The sequence below is a fragment of the Aquarana catesbeiana genome, linkage group LG10, assembly GCF_042186555.1.
Source record: "Aquarana catesbeiana isolate 2022-GZ linkage group LG10, ASM4218655v1, whole genome shotgun sequence".
NCBI lineage: Eukaryota > Metazoa > Chordata > Amphibia > Anura > Ranidae > Aquarana > Aquarana catesbeiana.
The window spans coordinates 261,159,769-261,178,677 of record NC_133333.1 but is presented as its reverse complement, the minus strand read 5'-3'; the positions used below and the strand labels follow the sequence as shown (position 1 = coordinate 261,178,677).

At 46.8% G+C, this 18,909-nt stretch overlaps 1 long non-coding RNA gene across 1 annotated transcript; it reads left to right on the top strand.

Moving 5' to 3' along the window:
- Nucleotides 1-3,822: 3,822 nt before the first annotated feature.
- On the top strand, nucleotides 3,823-18,176 carry LOC141111429 (uncharacterized). The gene is made up of 2 exons (XR_012236422.1): nucleotides 3,823-4,093; nucleotides 16,289-18,176. It is a non-coding gene; the product is annotated as an uncharacterized lncRNA (long non-coding RNA).
- Nucleotides 18,177-18,909: the final 733 nt, after the last annotated feature.

The following is an 18,909-nucleotide window of genomic DNA, read 5'->3' as shown; positions in this document are numbered from 1 at the left end:
CACTTTACAATATAAAAGGGGAAGGTTCAATTACAACACACTGATGGGGGCACTGATGTAAGGGGGCACTGATGTAAGGGGGCACTGATGTAAGCGGGAGCACTGATGTAAGGGGGCACTGCTGTAAGGGGGGCGCTGATGTAAGAGGGGGCGTTGATGTAAGGGGGGGCACTGATGTAAGAGGGGGTGTTGATGTAAGGGGGGCACTGATTTGTACGGGGCAGACTCTGATAGGGACCATGAACATTTGGAAAATATACCATGTAGCCCCCGTGCTGAGAAGTTTGGAGCCCCCTGGTGGTGGTGTAAAGATGTGACATTCACACATTAGAAGGATGACAGGTTACCTGTAAGCGGGGGAGGTGCGGAGGATTGCACAGCGATAGGAAGTTGGGTCACCTGGTTATTGTGGATGAATATTTGGATTGCATTGACTTCCTATGAATATCCGGCATACAGAAGCCTTCAAGCATTAGCTCAGCGGTTGGGAGTCACAATGGCAGTTGGGAGTCACAATGGCGGTTGGGAGTCACAATGGCAGTTGGGAGTCACAATGGCGGTTGGGAGTCACAATGGCAGTTGGGAGTCACAATGGCAGTTGGGAGTCACAATGGCGGTTGGGAGTCACAATGGCAGTTGGGGGTCACAATGGCGGTTGGGAGTCACAATGGCGGTTGGGAGTCTCAATGGCGGTTGGGAGTCACAATGGCAGTTGGTAGTCACGATGGCGGTTGGGAGTCACAATGACGGTTGGGAGTCACAATGGCGGTTTGGAGTCACAATGGCGGTTGGGAGTCACAATGGCGGTTGGGAGTCACAATGGCGGTTGGTAGTCACAATGGTGGTTGGGAGTCACAATGACGGTTGGGAGTCACAATGGCAGTTGGTAGTCACGATGGCGGTTGGGAGTCACAATGGCGGTTGGGAGTCATACAATGAGTTTTGTTTTTTTCTCCTTCTATGGAGAGATTGACAGTCCCAGCGATTCATCCAATTTCATCATCCCATCACGGTGAGCCGCCATGCCGGGGGTTAATCTCCACAAACACTTCCTGTATCGGGAGAACGGCTCTGAAAACCAACAATCAGAGCCGGATTTGGGCCCCTTGTCTGTAGGGGCCACAACAGATCTCCCCATTCATGGGATCGCGCTGTCGGCAGAAACTGATTTAGGATGCAAACGTTCGATGGCGGCGTCTTTCCCGGAGACATTCTGAGAGAGGCCGGCCAAGTGGAAACACAGAACTTTTTGTTGTCAGTCATTCAGTAGTCCGCGGCTGCGGCGAGGCTCTTGGCGGTGGGCGAGTTCACGCCGATCTTATTTGTCCTTTCACCGCCAAAGTAATGGACGTTTTAAATTGCAATCACAGTTGGGGATGTGGAGGCGGGGGGGGGGGGGGGGCCCTTTTGTTTCCTGAATGACAATGTGGCAGATTTACGAAGCCGAACAAATCATATTACCATAATGTTGGTGAAGTAATGTGGATATATCGCAATGTGCGCGGGCCAAGCTGGCCGGCCATTGTCTTCTATTCATTTATGATAATGAGAAGGAAGTGTGACTAATTCTGAGGATCGCTCTTTTATTCCAGGACTCGGGGCCTCACTGTGCTCCAAAATGCTGAAAGCTGCGATCTGATTGGTTGTCACAAGTCTCTATTTCATCAGTCCAGGTCTCAGGAAGGACACACTGCGCTCGGGTATATTTCTGATGGGGGGGGGGGGGGTGACATTTCTTATATCTCTGTCCCTCAAAACTCCAAGAAAGAACTGCCAGAGAAACTCTCCTACAAGTACAGGAGACTCGTTGTCCCCGTTCCTGAATGTGTCCTGAGATCAGCCCCCGTCATGTCCGGCACAGCAGCACTCAGACTGGGAGAGGGGCAGCAGAGGGAGTCTGGTGCATGCACAAGGAACATGCTGACAGGAGGAGACATTGGAGTGACCAGAGCGGAGTGTTCTGGTGTGACGCCCACTGACCAATCAGCAGGCCCAGAGAGGTGACACCACTGTACTGCTTTAGCTGTCTGTAAACCCGAACCGCCATCTCTTATTTGTTTCCTTTTGATCTGTAAAATAAAAAATGAAAAAGATTTATTATATCTGTTCAATGAGTACAAAAAAATACAAAAACAACCGAGTGTAATACAATGAATTAAAATCCGAGTATGAAATAAATCTAATTAGATGATGTTTGTATTTGTAACATTTTTTTATAATGGTTATATGTAGTGTGTGAGGGCCATGAAAAGTCTTCTATATTTTTATTATCGTTATTATTATTATTATGATTATTGTTATCAGTAATATTGTGTTTATTCATGTTATTATTATAGTCAAATGGTCATTTTAACACAAATTACCCAGATATGGACATTATTATTATTGTTGTTATTATTATTATAATTTTTATTATTATTATTAATAATATTGTAATCATCGTTATTATTATAATTGTCATCGTAATTATTGGTATTATTATTATCATTTTTATTTTTATTATTAATATTATTATCATCGTTATTATTGTTATTATTAATACTATCATTATTATTATTATTATATATACTATATATTATAGTATATTATTTTATATATATATATATATATATATATATATATATATATTTACTTATTTATTATTGTATCTTAAAAAGAAATGTTCAGTCTCTTTAAATCTGCAGCTTTTGTTAAAATAATCCCTGCCTATCCTGCCATGAAGGTTCCTCGCGCAGGCACTTCCTGTTATAAGGTGACAACGCTCTGTCCCCTGTCTCATTTGTCCTCCTCTGTTGTCACCCTGTCACATGGGCTCCCCATGGAGACTACAAATTGTCATTTTAACACAAATTACCCAGATATGGACATTATTATTATTGTTGTTATTATTATTATTATTATTAATAATATTGTTCTTATTATTGTAGTTAGTATTACTATTGTTATTATTATTATTATTGTCATCATAATAATTATTGGTATTATTATTACCATTTTTATTATTATTATTAATATTGTTATTATTGTTATTATTAATACTATCATTATTATTATTTCTATATATATTATATATTATAGTATATTATATAATATATATAAATATATTACTGTATCTTTTTGTTTTTCTTATATTGTATCTTACTGTTTTTTATATTGTATGTTTACTGTTTTTATTATACTGTATCTTTTTATTTTATTATATATTTATTATATAATATATATATATATATATATATATATATATATATATATATATATATATATATATATATATATATATATAACTTGTATCTATTGTTTTTATTATTATTGTATTTTTTAGTATTATTATTATTTTTATTATTATCATTAATATTGTTATTATTATTGTAGTTTTTATTATTATTATTATTATTATTATTATTGTCATCATACTTATTATTGTTATCATTTTTATTATGGTTATTAAGATTAATATTATTATGATGATTATTATTATTATTCCCATTATTTATTTATTTTTTTATTATTATTATGTTAAAAAGAAATGTTCAGTCTCTTTAAATCTGCAGCTTTTGTTAAAATGATCCCTGTTGATCCTGCCATGCAGGTCCTCGCTCAGGCACTTCCTGTTATAAGGTGACAACGCTCTGCTCTCTGTCTCATTTCTGCTCCTCTGTTGTCACCCTGTCACATGGGCTCCCCATGGAGACTACAAATGGTCATTTTATCACACATAATACCCAGACATGGTCCACCGGTGTCACCATCAGGAAACCAGCCAGGCAGCCATCACTGGAGTGTATGGAGACAGGAAGTGGCAGGAAACAGGCTGCAGGAGATCAGCAGTACAGGAGTGGAACACAGAATGAAAAAAAAGATGAAAATAGGATAACAAAAAATAATAAATAAATGTGGCAACTGAAGGTAAATCTTCTTTTTGAATCCAATGAGGGACGTCTGCCATCTGTGTCCCCATTGGGGAGATTTATCTTCACTTTCTGTCTCATCGCCAAAACAGGAAGTGAGAGGATTGGTTTCCACTTCTGATAGATCAGCTGACTGTGATGGACGGAGTGGGGAGGGGCCTGTTATATAATCCCGCCTCCCAGAGGTAAGTTTGCGTTCTGTGCGTTGCGTCCCGCCAGCCGCCTCTGTCACTGCGAAAAGAGGAAATAAAATCTCCCAAAATATTTTGGAATTTAAAATTGAAGAAAAAATAAAAGACTCTTCCTGGAACGGTGTCACCGGCGGGGGGGTGTTAGGAAAAACATAAGCGAGCCGTACGCCCATCGCCATGGCAACCCGCCGCACCATGCCAGCCAGAGGCCTCCGCGCCTAATCCCTCTTTCCAATTACGTGAAACTGTTTTTAATCTTCCCATCAACAAATTTGGCCGCGATTCCCCGTAAATCTTCGCAGAGCGCTAATCCCTTCCGGGGGGAGGGGAGGGGGGCGCCATTATTTCTCCTTCTCGTGGAAATCATTTATCACGGGAAAGGCCGATCGTTCCCAGTATGGGGGGGGAGGGGCACTTCATCGCCCACCAATGGCGCTCCTCAGGGGCTCACCTAGGAGAATTATTTGTTCGATGTGAAATCTTCATACTGTAAAGTGAGATCCGGGACTTTCTATCAGTTCTAGGGGGAGTGGGGGGAGGGGAGGATTAGGACCCCTGTTGGGTTTTTACTGCCATCTGATAGAGTTCTCCCCTCACCGGCTGACTTTACCTTTTTATAGCTTTGAGCGGATCTGTAGCTTTGCGCTGACATCGTCACTTCCATCAATAGACACATTTATGGGCATGTAAGTAATCTGATTAGATGTATCTTTCCTGGGTCCCCCTCCTCCCCCCCCCCATTACATTTTTAAATAAAACCTTTAAATATCCAATGAATACTTCATTTTATACCCGGTGACATCATCACTGGGTCTCTGTGCTTCTCTATGCAATGCAGGCAGATCATGGCTGGTGGGAGGGGCCAGCGGGGGGGCTGTACATAGCTTCCTGATAACATCCCAGCCCCCGGCTCAGTACTCCTCCCCCGAATCCTCAGCCCTGATGTAAGCAGTGGGAGGAGTTATGCAAATATCAAACTGCCTTGATGGGTGGGTGTCAGTCTGGAGGAGTGGGCGTTTCTAGGTAGGCTGTATTTGCATAAGTAACGCCCACATGGGCTGCTGAGCCTCCAAGACTGAAAGAACTGAAATCCAATGAATAAAAGGGGGCGGGGCCAAAGACAGTCAGGCTGGATAAGAAAGGACTAGATGATGATGGACGTCCTCTAGCCAGGAAATGAGGCGGGGCTCTGTCTTCTAATGCACATGGTGAGAAGCTCACAGTGTGCAGAGACATCAGAGGAAGACATTTCAGTCCAGAGGGAGGAGCCGGTACACCTGTGCAAGACTGAAGGGGAGGAGCCGGTACACCTCTGCAAGACTGAAGGGGAGGAGCCGGTACACCTGTGCAAGACTGAAGGGGAGGAGTCGGTACACCTGTGCAAGAATGAAGGGGAGGAGCCGGCACACCTGTGCAAGACTGAAGGGGAGGAGCCGGTACACCTGTGCAAGACTGAAGGGGAGGAGCCGGTACACCTGTGCAAGACTGAAGGGAAGGAGCCGGTACACCTGTGCAAGACTGAAGGGAAGGAGCCGGTACACCTGTGCAAGACTGAAGGGGAGGAGCCGGTACACCTGTGCAAGACTGAAGGGAAGGAGCCGGTACACCTGTGCAAGACTGAAGGGGAGGAGTCGGTACACCTGTGCAAGAATGAAGGGGAGGAGCCGGCACACCTGTGCAAGACTGAAGGGGAGGAGCCGGTACACCTGTGCAAGACTGAAGGGGAGGAGCCGGTACACCTGTGCAAGACTGAAGGGGAGGAGCCGGTACACCTCTGCAAGACTGAAGGGGAGGAGCCGGTACACCTGTGCAAGACTGAAGGGGAGGAGCCGGTACACCTGTGCAAGACTGAAGGGGAGGAGCCGGTACACCTGTGCAAGACTGAAGGGGAGGAGTCGGTACACCTGTGCAAGAATGAAGGGGAGGAGCCGGCACACCTGTGCAAGACTGAAGGGGAGGAGCCGGTACGCCTGTGCAAGACTGAAGGGGAGGAGCCGGTACGCCTGTGCAAGACTGAAGGGGAGGAGCCAGTACACTTGTGCAAGACTGAAGGGGAGGAGCCGGTACACCTGTGCAAGACTGAAGGGGAGGAGCCAGTACACCTGTGCAAGACTGAAGGGGAGGAGCCGGTACACTTGTACAAGACTGAAGGGGAGGAGCCGGTACACCTGTGCAAGACTGAAGGGGAGGAGCCAGTACACCTGTGCAAGACTGAAGGGGAGGAGCCAGTATACCTGTGCAAGACTAAAGGGGAAGAAGCGGTACACCTGTGCAAGACTGAAGGGGCGGGGCCTGTACACCTGTGCAAGACCGAAGGGGAGGGGCCGGTACACCTGTGCAAGACTGAAGGGGAGGAGCCGGTACACCTGTGCAAGACTGAAGGGGAGGAGCCGGTACACCTGTGCAAGACTAAAGGGGAAGAAGCGGTACACCTGTGCAAGACTGAAGGGGCGGGGCCTGTACACCTGTGCAAGACCGAAGGGGAGGGGCCGGTACACCTGTGCAAGACTGAAGGGGAGGGGCCAGAGGGAGGATTTAATGCCCACCAAAGCAGTAAATACCAAGCAGGGGGTCTAGTATTACCCCCCCACCTCTCCTAAACTAAAACAAACGCTTTTATCTGGATCCTCACTGAAAGCCGCCTTGTCCCGGGATTGGCTTGGCCACACCGATCTGCTCCTCTCGGATTGGCTTCTCCTCTCCGTGTCTCTATAAAGGATGATTATACAAAAAATAGATACAAAGTTACATCATTAGAAGAACTCCGACCGCCATTCACCGATGTACACCGAATGTCTCCCGGGACCGCAGTGAGCGCTAATCACATTGAATCTGTCCACTGGGACCAGTTCATAGACACCACTGGGACCAGTTCATAGACTCCACTGGGACCAGATCATAGACTCCACTGGGACCAGTTCATAGACTCCACAGGGACCAGTTCATAGACACCACTAGGACCAGTTCATAGACTCCACTGGGACCAGATCATAGACTCCACTGGGACCAGATCATAGACACCACTGGGACCAGATCATAGACACCACTGGGACCAGTTTATAGACTGCACTAGGACGAGTTCATAGACTCCACTGGGACCAGATCATAGACTCCACTGGGACCAGTTCATAGAATCCACTGGGACCAGTTCATAGACTTCACTGGGACCAGATCATAGACTCCACTGGGACCAGTTCATAGACTCCACTGGGACCAGATCATAGACTCCACTGGGACCAGATCATAGACTCCACTGGGACCAGATCATAGACTCCACTGGGACCAGTTCACAGAATCCACTGGGACCAGTTCATAGACTCCACTGGGACCAGTTCATAGACTCCACTGGGACCAGATCATAGACTCCACTGGGACCAGTTCATAGACTCTACTGGGACCAGATTATAGACTCCACTGGGACAAATTCATGGACTCCACTGGGAAAAGTTCATAGACTCCACTGGGACCAGATCATAGACTCCACTGGGACCAGTTCATAGACTCCACTGGGACCAGTTCATAGACTCCACTGGGACCAGATTATAGACACCACTGGGACCAGTTCATAGACTCCACTGGGACCAGTTCATAGACTCCACTGGGACCAGATCATAAACTCCACTGGGACCAGATCATAGACTTTACTGGGACCAGATCATAGACTCCACTGGGACCAGTTCATAGACTCCTCTGGGACCAGTTCATAGACTCCACTGGGACCAGTTCATAGACTCCACTGGGACCAGATCATAGACTCCACTGGGACCAGATCATAGACACTACTGGGACCAGTTCATAGACTCCACTGGGACCAGATCATAGACTCCACTAGGACCAGTTCATAGACTCCACAGGGACCAGATCATAGACACCACTGGGACCAGATCATAGACACCACTGGGACCAGTTTATAGACTGCACTAGGACGAGTTCATAGACTCCACTGGGACCAGTTCATAGACTCCACTGGGACCAGATCATAGACACCACTGGGACCAGCTCATAGACTCCACTGGGACCAGTTCATAGACTCCACTGGGACCAGATCATAGACTCCACTGGGACCAGTTTATAGACTCCACTGGGACCAGTTTATAGACTCCACTAGGACCAGTTCATAGACTCTACTGGGACCAGATCATAGACTCCACTGGGACCAGTTCATAGAATCCACTGGGTTCAGTTCATAGACTTCACTGGGACCAGATCATAGACTCCACTGGGACCAGTTCATAGACTCCACTGGGACCAGATCATAGACTCCACTGGGACCAGATCATAGACTCCACTGGGACCAGTTCACAGAATCCACTGGGACCAGTTCATAGACTCCACTGGGACCAGTTCATAGACTCTACTGGGACCGGATTATAGACTCCACTGTGAAAAATTTATGGACTCCACTGGGAAAAGTTCATAGACTCCACTGGGACCAGATCATAGACTCCACTGGGACCAGTTCATGGACTCCACTGGGACCAGTTCATAGACTCCACTGGGACCAGATCATAGACACCACTGGGACCAGTCCATAGACTCCACTGGGACCAGTTCATAGACTCCACTGGGACCAGATCATAAACTCCACTGGGACCAGTTCATAGACTCCACTGGGACCAGATCATAAACTCCACTGGGACCAGATCATAGACACCACTGGGACCAGATCATAGACTTTACTGGGACCAGATCATAGACTCCACTGGGACCAGTTCATAGACTCCTCTGGGACCAGATCATAGACACCACTGGGACCAGTTCATGGACTCCACTGGGACCAGATCATAGACACCACTGGGACCAGTTCATAGACTCCACTGGGACGATTTCATAGACTCCACTGGGACCAGTTCATAGACTCCACTGGGACCAGATCATAGACACCACTGGGACCAGTTCATAGACTCCACTGGGACCAGTTCATAGACTCCACTGGGACCAGTTTATAGACTCCACTGGGACCAGTTTATAGACTCCACTGGGACAAGTTCATAGACTCTACTGGGACCAGATCATAGACTCCACTGGGACCAGTTCATAGAATCTACTTGGACCAGTTCATAGACTTCACTGGGACCAGATCATAGACTCCACTGGGACCAGTTCATAGACTCCACTGGGACCAGTTCACAGACTCCACTGGGACCAGATCATAGACTACTGGGACCAGATCATAGACTCCACTGGGACCAGTTCACAGAATCCACTGGGACCAGTTCATAGACTCCACTGGGACCAGTTCATAGACTCCACTGGGACCAGTTCATAGACTCTACTGGGACCAGATTATAGACTCCACTGGGACAAATTCATAGACTCCACTGGGACCAGTTCGTAGACTCCACTGGGACCAGTTCGTAGACTCCACTGGGACCAGTTCATAGACTCCACTGGGACCAGATCATAGACTCCACTGGGACCAGTTCATAGACTCCACTGGGACCAGTTCATAGACTCCACTGGGACCAGATCATAGACTTCACTGGGACCAGATCATAGACTCCACTGGGACCAGTTCATAGACTCCACTGGGACCAGTTCATAGACTCCACTGGGACCAGATCATAGACACCACTGGGACCAGTTCATAGACTCCACTGGGACCAGTTCATAGACTCTACTGGGACTAGATTATAGACTCCACTGGGACAAATTCATGGACTCCACTGGGGCCAGCTCATAGACTCCACTGGGACCAGATCATAGACTCCACTGGGACCAGTTCATAGACTCCACTGGGACCAGATCATAGACTCCACTGGGACCAGTTCATAGACTCCACTGGGACCAGTTCATAGACTCCACTGGGACCAGATCTTAGACTCCTCTGGGACCAGATCTTAGACTCCACTGGGACCAGACCATAGACTCCACTGGGGCCAGTTCATAGACTCCACTAGGACCAGTTCATAGACTCCACTGGGACCAGATCATAGACTCCACTGGGACCAGATCATAGACTCCACTGGGACCAGTTCACAGAATCCACTGGGACCAGTTCATAGACTCCACTGGGACCAGTTCATAGACTCTACTGGGACCAGATTATAGACTCCACTGGGACAAATTCATGGACTCCACTGGGAAAAGTTCATAGACTCCACTGGGACCAGATCATAGACTCCACTGGGACCAGTTCATAGACTCCACTGGGACCAGTTCATAGACTCCACTGGGACCAGATCATAGACTCCACTGGGACCAGTTCATAGACTCCACTGGGACCAGTTCATAGACTCCACTGGGACAAGATCGTAGACTTCACTGGGACCAGATCATAGACTCCACTGGGACCAGTTCATAGACTCCACTGGGACCAGTTCATAGACTCCACTGGGACCAGATCATAGACACCACTGGGACCAGATCATAGACACCACTGGGACCAGTTCATAGACTCCACTGGGACCAGTTCATAGACTCCACTGGGACCAGTTCATAGACTCTACTGGGACTAGATTATAGACTCCACTGGGACAAATTCATGGACTCCACTGGGGCCAGTTCATAGACTCCACTGGGACCAGATCATAGACTCCACTGGGACCAGTTCATAGACTCCACTGGGACCAGATCATAGACTCCACTGGGACCAGTTCATAGACTCCACTGGGACCAGTTCATAGACTCCACTGGGACCAGATCTTAGACTCCACTGGGACCAGATCTTAGACTCCACTGGGACCAGACCATAGACTCCACTGGGGCCAGTTCATAGACTCCACTGGGACCAGTTCATAGACTCCACTGGGACCAGATCATAGACTCCACTGGGACCAGATCATAGACTCCACTGGGACCAGTTCACAGAATCCACTGGGACCAGTTCATAGACTCCACTGGGACCAGTTCATAGACTCTACTGGGACCAGATTATAGACTCCACTGGGACAAATTCATGGACTCCACTGGGAAAAGTTCATAGACTCCACTGGGACCAGATCATAGACTCCACTGGGACCAGTTCATAGACTCCACTGGGACCAGTTCATAGACTCCACTGGGACCAGTTCATAGACTCCACTGGGACCAGATCATAGACTCCACTGGGACCAGTTCATAGACTCCACTGGGACCAGATCATAGACTTCACTGGGACCAGTTCATAGACTCCACTCGGACCAGTTCATAGACTCCACTGGGACCAGATCATAGACTCCACTGGGACCAGTTCACAGAATCCACTGGGACCAGTTCATAGACTCCACTGGGAAAAGTTCATAGACTCCACTGGGACCAGTTTATAGACTCCACTGGGACCAGTTCATAGACTCTACTGGGACCAGATCATAGACTCCACTGGGACCAGTTCATAGACTCCACTGGGACCAGTTCATAGACTCCACTGGGACCAGTTCATAGACTCCACTGGGACCAGTTTATAGACTCCACTGGGACCAGTTCATAGACTCTACTGGGACCAGATCATAGACTCCACTGGGACCAGTTCATAGACTCCACTGGGACCAGTTCATAGACTCCACTGGGACCAGTTCATAGACTCCACTGGGACCAGTTAATAGACTCTACTGGGACCAGTTCATAGACTCCACTGGGACCAGTTCATAGACTCCACTGGGACCAGTTCATAGACTCCACTGGGACCAGATCATAGACTCCACTGGGACCAGATCATAGACTCCACTGGGACCAGTTCACAGAATCCACTGGGACCAGTTCATAGACTCCACTGGGACCAGTTCATAGACTCCACTGGGACCAGATCATAAACTCCACTGGGACCAGATCATAAACTCCACTGGGACCAGATCATAGACTCCACTGGGACCAGTTCACAGAATCCACTGGGACCAGTTCATAGACTCCACTGGGACCAGAACATAGACTCCACTGGGACCAGTTCATAGACTCTACTGGGACCAGATTATAGACTCCACTGGGACAAATTCATGGACTCCACTGGGAAAAGTTCATAGACTCCACTGGGATCAGATCATAGACTCCACTGGGACCAGATCATAGACTCCACTGGGAACAGTTCATAGACTCCACTGGGACCAGTTCATAGACTCCACTGGGACCAGATCATAGACTCTACTGGGACCAGATCATAGACTCCACTGGGACCAGTTCACAGAATCCACTGGGACCAGTTCATAGACTCCACTGGGAAAAGTTCATAGACTCCACTGGGACCAGATCATAGACACCACTGGGACCAGTTCATAGACTCCACTGGGACCAGTTCATAGACTCCACTGGGACCAGATCATAGACACCACTGGGACCAGTTCATAGACTCCACTGGGACCAGTTCATAGACTCCACTGGGACCAGTTCATAGACTCTACTGGGAAAAGTTCATAGACTCCACTGGGACCAGATCATAGACTCCACTGGTACCAGTTCATAGACTCCACTGGGACCAGATCATAGACTCCACTGGGACCAGTTCATAGACTCCACTGGGACCAGTTCATAGACTCCACTGGGACCAGATCATAGACTCCACTGGGACCAGTTCATAGACTCCACTGGGACCAGTTCATAGACTCCACTGGGACCAGTTCATAGACTCCACTGGGACCAGATCATAGACTCCACTGGGACCAGATCATAGACTCCACTGGGACCAGTTCATAGACTCCACTGGGACCAGTTCATAGACTCTACTGGGACTAGATTATAGACTCCACTGGGACAAATTCATGGACTCCACTGGGGCCAGTTCATAGACTCCACTGGGACCAGATCAAAGACTCCACTGGGACCAGTTCATAGACTCCACTGGGACCAGATCATAGACTCCACTGGGACCAGTTCATAGACTCCACTGGGACCAGTTCATAGACTCCACTGGGACCAGATCTTAGACTCCACTGGGACCAGATCTTAGACTCCACTGGGACCAGACCATAGACTCCACTGGGGCCAGTTCATAGACTCCACTGTGACCAGTTCATAGACTCCACTGGGACCAGATCATAGACTCCACTGGGACCAGATCATAGACTCCACTGGGACCAGTTCACAGAATCCACTGGGACCAGTTCATAGACTCCACTGGGACCAGTTCATAGACTCTACTGGGACCAGATTATAGACTCCACTGGGACAAATTCATGGACTCCACTGGGAAAAGTTCATAGACTCCACTGGGACCAGATCATAGACTCCACTGGGACCAGTTCATAGACTCCACTGGGACCAGTTCATAGACTCCACTGGGACCAGATCATAGACTCCACTGGGACCAGTTCATAGACTCCACTGGGACCAGATCATAGACTTCACTGGGACCAGTTCATAGACTCCACTCGGACCAGTTCATAGACTCCACTGGGACCAGATCATAGACTCCACTGGGACCAGTTCACAGAATCCACTGGGACCAGTTCATAGACTCCACTGGGAAAAGTTCATAGACTCCACTGGGACCAGTTTATAGACTCCACTGGGACCAGTTCATAGACTCTACTGGGACCAGATCATAGACTCCACTGGGACCAGTTCATAGACTCCACTGGGACCAGTTCATAGACTCCACTGGGACCAGTTCATAGACTCCACTGGGACCAGTTTATAGACTCCACTGGGACCAGTTCATAGACTCTACTGGGACCAGATCATAGACTCCACTGGGACCAGTTCATAGACTCCACTGGGACCAGTTCATAGACTCCACTGGGACCAGTTCATAGACTCCACTGGGACCAGTTAATAGACTCTACTGGGACCAGTTCATAGACTCCACTGGGACCAGTTCATAGACTCCACTGGGACCAGTTCATAGACTCCACTGGGACCAGATTATAGACTCCACTGGGACCAGATCATAGACTCCACTGGGACCAGTTCACAGAATCCACTGGGACCAGTTCATAGACTCCACTGGGACCAGTTCATAGACTCCACTGGGACCAGATCATAAACTCCACTGGGACCAGATCATAGACTCCACTGGGACCAGTTCACAGAATCCACTGGGACCAGTTCATAGACTCCACTGGGACCAGAACATAGACTCCACTGGGACCAGTTCATAGACTCTACTGGGACCAGATTATAGACTCCACTGGGACAAATTCATGGACTCCACTGGGAAAAGTTCATAGACTCCACTGGGATCAGATCATAGACTCCACTGGGACCAGATCATAGACTCCACTGGGAACAGTTCATAGACTCCACTGGGACCAGTTCATAGACTCCACTGGGACCAGATCATAGACTCTACTGGGACCAGATCATAGACTCCACTGGGACCAGTTCACAGAATCCACTGGGACCAGTTCATAGACTCCACTGGGAAAAGTTCATAGACTCCACTGGGACCAGATCATAGACTCCACTGGTACCAGTTCATAGACTCCACTGGGACTAGATCATAGACTCCACTGGGACCAGTTCATAGACTCCACTGGGACCAGTTCATAGACTCCACTGGGACCAGATCATAGACTCCACTGGGACCAGTTCATAGACTCCACTGGGACCAGATCATAGACTCCACTGGGACCAGTTCATAGACTCCACTGGGACCAGATCATAGACTCCACTGGGACCAGATCATAGACTCCACTGGGACCAGATCATAGACTCCACTGGGACCAGTTCATAGACTCCACTGGGACCAGTTCATAGACTCCACTGGGACCAGATCATAGACTCCACTGGGACCAGTTCATAGACTCCACTGGGACCAGTTCATAGACTCCACTGGGACCAGATCTTAGACTCCACTGGGACCAGATCTTAGACTCCACTGGGACCAGATCATAGACACCACTGGGACCAGTTCATAGACTCCACTGGGACCAGTTCATAGACTCCACTGGGACCAGTTCATAGACTCCACTGGGACAAATTCATGGATTCCACTGGGAAAAGTTCATAGACTCCACTGGGACCAGATCATAGACTCCACTGGGACCAGATCTTAGACTCCACTGGGACCAGATCATAGACTCCAAAGCAAAAAGAAAACCAAAGAGAACATGTTATCTCCATGAAGGAGATTGTGTTCCAGCAGGAACTGAACTCTCCGCCCAGTGTTACCGGCTGAAGTAATACCGGAATGTACACACACTCACCAGCCACTTTATTAGGTACACCTGTTCAATGGCTCAGTAACACAAATTGCTAATCAGCCAATCACATGGCAGCAACTCAATGCATTTAGTCATCTAGATGTGGTGAAGACGATTTGCTGAAGTTCAAACTGAGCCTCAGAATGGGGAAGAAAATGAGAATTAACCACTTGCTTACACAGCACTCTCACCCCCTTCCTGCCCAGGACCATTTTCAGCTTTCAGCGCTGTCACACTTTGAATTACAATTACTCAGTCATATAATAAGAGAAGGATAAGTGGATCAAATGTAATGCTACCCAAAATCAGCAGGGCCTGTGGAGCGCTGACAACAGGTGGTGTCTACCCAGGAGTTTGTACCCAGTTTTAGCACAACTGGCACATGGCATCAGTCATCTTGCTAAGGGCGCGATGGTGGCACTTACTGACTGCTATTGGATAGCACCTGGATTTAGTGCATTTGCAGCCAGGTTTTGTGCTTCATGTTTCACTTGTGCTCTGTACAATGCAGGGAGGCCTGTTCATGTTCCCCAAAGGCATTCTCCAAAGCCAGATTTCCCTTTCCAAAGAATTCAAATAGACTACATTCAGGGCACCTATGAGTTTGCTTTAGTGTGTGTTGACATGTTCTCAGGTTGGCCCGAGAGCTGGCCAGTAGCCAAAGCAAATGCAAAAACAACAGCAAAGAAAATTTTGAATGAAATAGTTTGTAGATATGGAGTTCCTGGAACTATTGAGAGTGACAGAGGAACCCATTTTACTGGGGAAGTAATGAAAGAGGTAATGGAAGCCCTTCACATACAGCAAGCTTTCCATACACCTTATCATCCACAAAGTAGTGGTAAAGTTGAGAGACTTAATGGAATTTTGAAAAACAGATGTGCAAAAATTAAAGCAGATACAGGAAAAGGATGGGTGGAAGCTTTGCCATTAGCCCTATATTCTGTACGAACTACCCCTAAACAACCACATGGGCTGTCCCCCTATGAGATTTTATTTGGAGGGCCACCCAAAACAGGGCTATATTTTCCCCAACAGCTGCAGGCTTCTCACTATAATCTGTTAGAATATGTTCAGATTTTACAAAGAACATTGAATAAAATACATGAAGGTGTTTATAAATCTATCCCCGACCCAGATTCTGTTTCAGGTATTCACAGAATCCAACCAGGTGACTGGGTGGTGGTCAAGCGACACGTCAGAAAGCCACTAGAACCAAAATTTGATGGACCACATTTGGTTCTTCTGACAACCAGTTCTGCTGTCAAGTTGGAAGGAAAACCCACCTGGATTCACGCCAGTCACTGCAAGAAAATCCTGAAGTGATGATATCCTTTGAAAAAAAGATGATAATGTTTCTTTTCTTTTTGTTGTTTGTGAGAACTGAGACATGGAAAAATAACCCTTTCATCCAAATGTTAAAATTGTATGCAACCCATAGCAACGCTAGTAACTGCTGGGTGTGTTCTCACTTACATCCCCAAACAGGAACAATACCCATGATAGCAATGCCTCTCAATTTCACTGATCTAAACAGGACCAGAATAAATGGCTCATACATAGTCTCCACAGATAATGAGCACAGATCAGTAACTTTGATGGTTTCGAAACAGATAAACACTCCACAGATTTGTTTAAACATTACATGCCCGTTTAACACTAAATGTAGACGGTTGGGCAATTCAGATTGCACTGGAGCAAAAAATACAGTTTATGGAGGAAACTATGGTCAATATTATTATATCCCAGATCCAGAACTAAATAGAACCCTTTATAGTACAAATTGCTCACAGTTCCCAATATGTGAAAATATCGGTTTCCTGAGATTGCATGTTATTGCTTCCAGTTTTTTAGGAGCAGGCATACCGTCCATACGTAGAGGGTTATATTATATATGTGGAAATAAAGCTTACGCCTGGCTTCCTACTAATGTTACAGGTACATGTTATATTGGGAAGTTAGTACCTGCTTTGGCTGTTGGCAAAGATACAGTGCGACCAGATCAAAGTCCAGAATATCCTTTAGTGTTCAAAAGAGAGATGTTCACTGAAGGTGACATGGCATGGTCATGGTTCCCTTCCTGGACAGGATGGGGAATTGAAGCAATGAGAAGAATAAATAATTACACTAGAATTGTAGATGAGATTATTAACCTTACTACCACTGATATAGGTTTATTAAATGAAGAAATGGCTCAGCTTAAAAAAGTAGTATTAGAGCACAGATTAACGCTAAATGATCTCACTGCAGCTCAAGGTAGGATGTGTAAGGTATTTCACACTGACTGTTGTATATACATTTCTGATAATGAGGACATTATTAAAGGGCATCTTGCTAAGATAAGAGAACTACAGAATAAGGCCAGGGATATTGCTAAAGATGGATGGAACCCCTTTCAGGGTTTAGGAGGTTTTGGTGATTTTTTTTATGGCATAGCAACATGGTTACAGAAACTAGGCGCTTACATTGTGATGTTCCTATTTCTCATGTTTGTTATTTACTTCCTCATCAGGCTGTGCCTCTGTGTGACTACCCGCTGTACCAACAAATGTACCACCAGCCCTGATGAACCCATTATTGTGAGAAAGCTAGGAGAGAGCTGAACAGGACGCCGTCTCTCTGCGCCAATGTAACAGGAGTTACCAGCAATCAGCTGAATGTAACGCAGAGAAGAATGGTGTCAAATAAACAAAAGGGGGGAAATGACATGGACATTCACTGTACTGTTCATTTAAGCACAAGAGAATCCATTTTGTTCTCACTGTTGAAATGTGTTCTGTAACCTTCACCTAACACACAGACACTTCTCCTACTAAACGCTCTCTACTCCCCCCTCCCTTTTCAAGGTTTTACTTTTGCAATTGTTCTATTCGCTAGTTTTTAATAATATATTTCTATTTGTTAGCTTTTAATAACATATTGCTATTTGTTACCTTTTAATAACATCTCACACCACCCCTTTCTTATCTATGTATAAAATAACATGTAATAATAAATTTTGGACTGAACGGACATTTTAAAACACAGTGATTGAGTCCTGTGAATCTGTTCCTGCAGCTGCAGTATTAACTTTGTTTTAGAGTCCCAATCAGAAATCAGTCATATCAGTACACATAGGACAATATTTTTTAGACAAATAGAGCTTTCTTTTGGTGGTATTTAATCACCATTGGGTTTTTTTTTTTTGCTACAAAACAAAAAAAGACAGAAAATGTTGAAAAAAAAAAACTGTTTCATAGTTTGTTATAAAATTTTGAACACAGGTAATTTTTCTCCTTTATTGATGGGCACTGATGAGGCGGCACTGATGGGCACTGATGAGGCGGCACTGATGGGCACTGATAGGATGCACCGATGGGCACTGATGAGGCGGCACTGAGAGGTGGCACTGATGGACCCTGATAGGTGGCACTAATGGCTGGGACTGAAGGGCACTGTTAGGTGGCATTGATAGACAGCACTGATAGGTGGCACTAATGGCTGGGACTGACGGGCACTGTTAGGTGGCACTGATAGACAGCACTGATAGGTGGCACTGATGGTGAGGCACTGATGGGCACTGGTTGGCAGCACTGATGTGCACTGATAGGTGGCACTGTTGGGCATTGATAGATGGCACAGGTGGGCACTGGTAGGTGGCACTGGTGGGCACTGCATAGCCGTAGTGCCTCTCACTGTTCGGGACCGATGTCGTTCTGTCACAAGCTTGTGATCAGCTTTTTTTTCCCCTCATGCTGTCAGCGTGAGTAAAAAAATAAC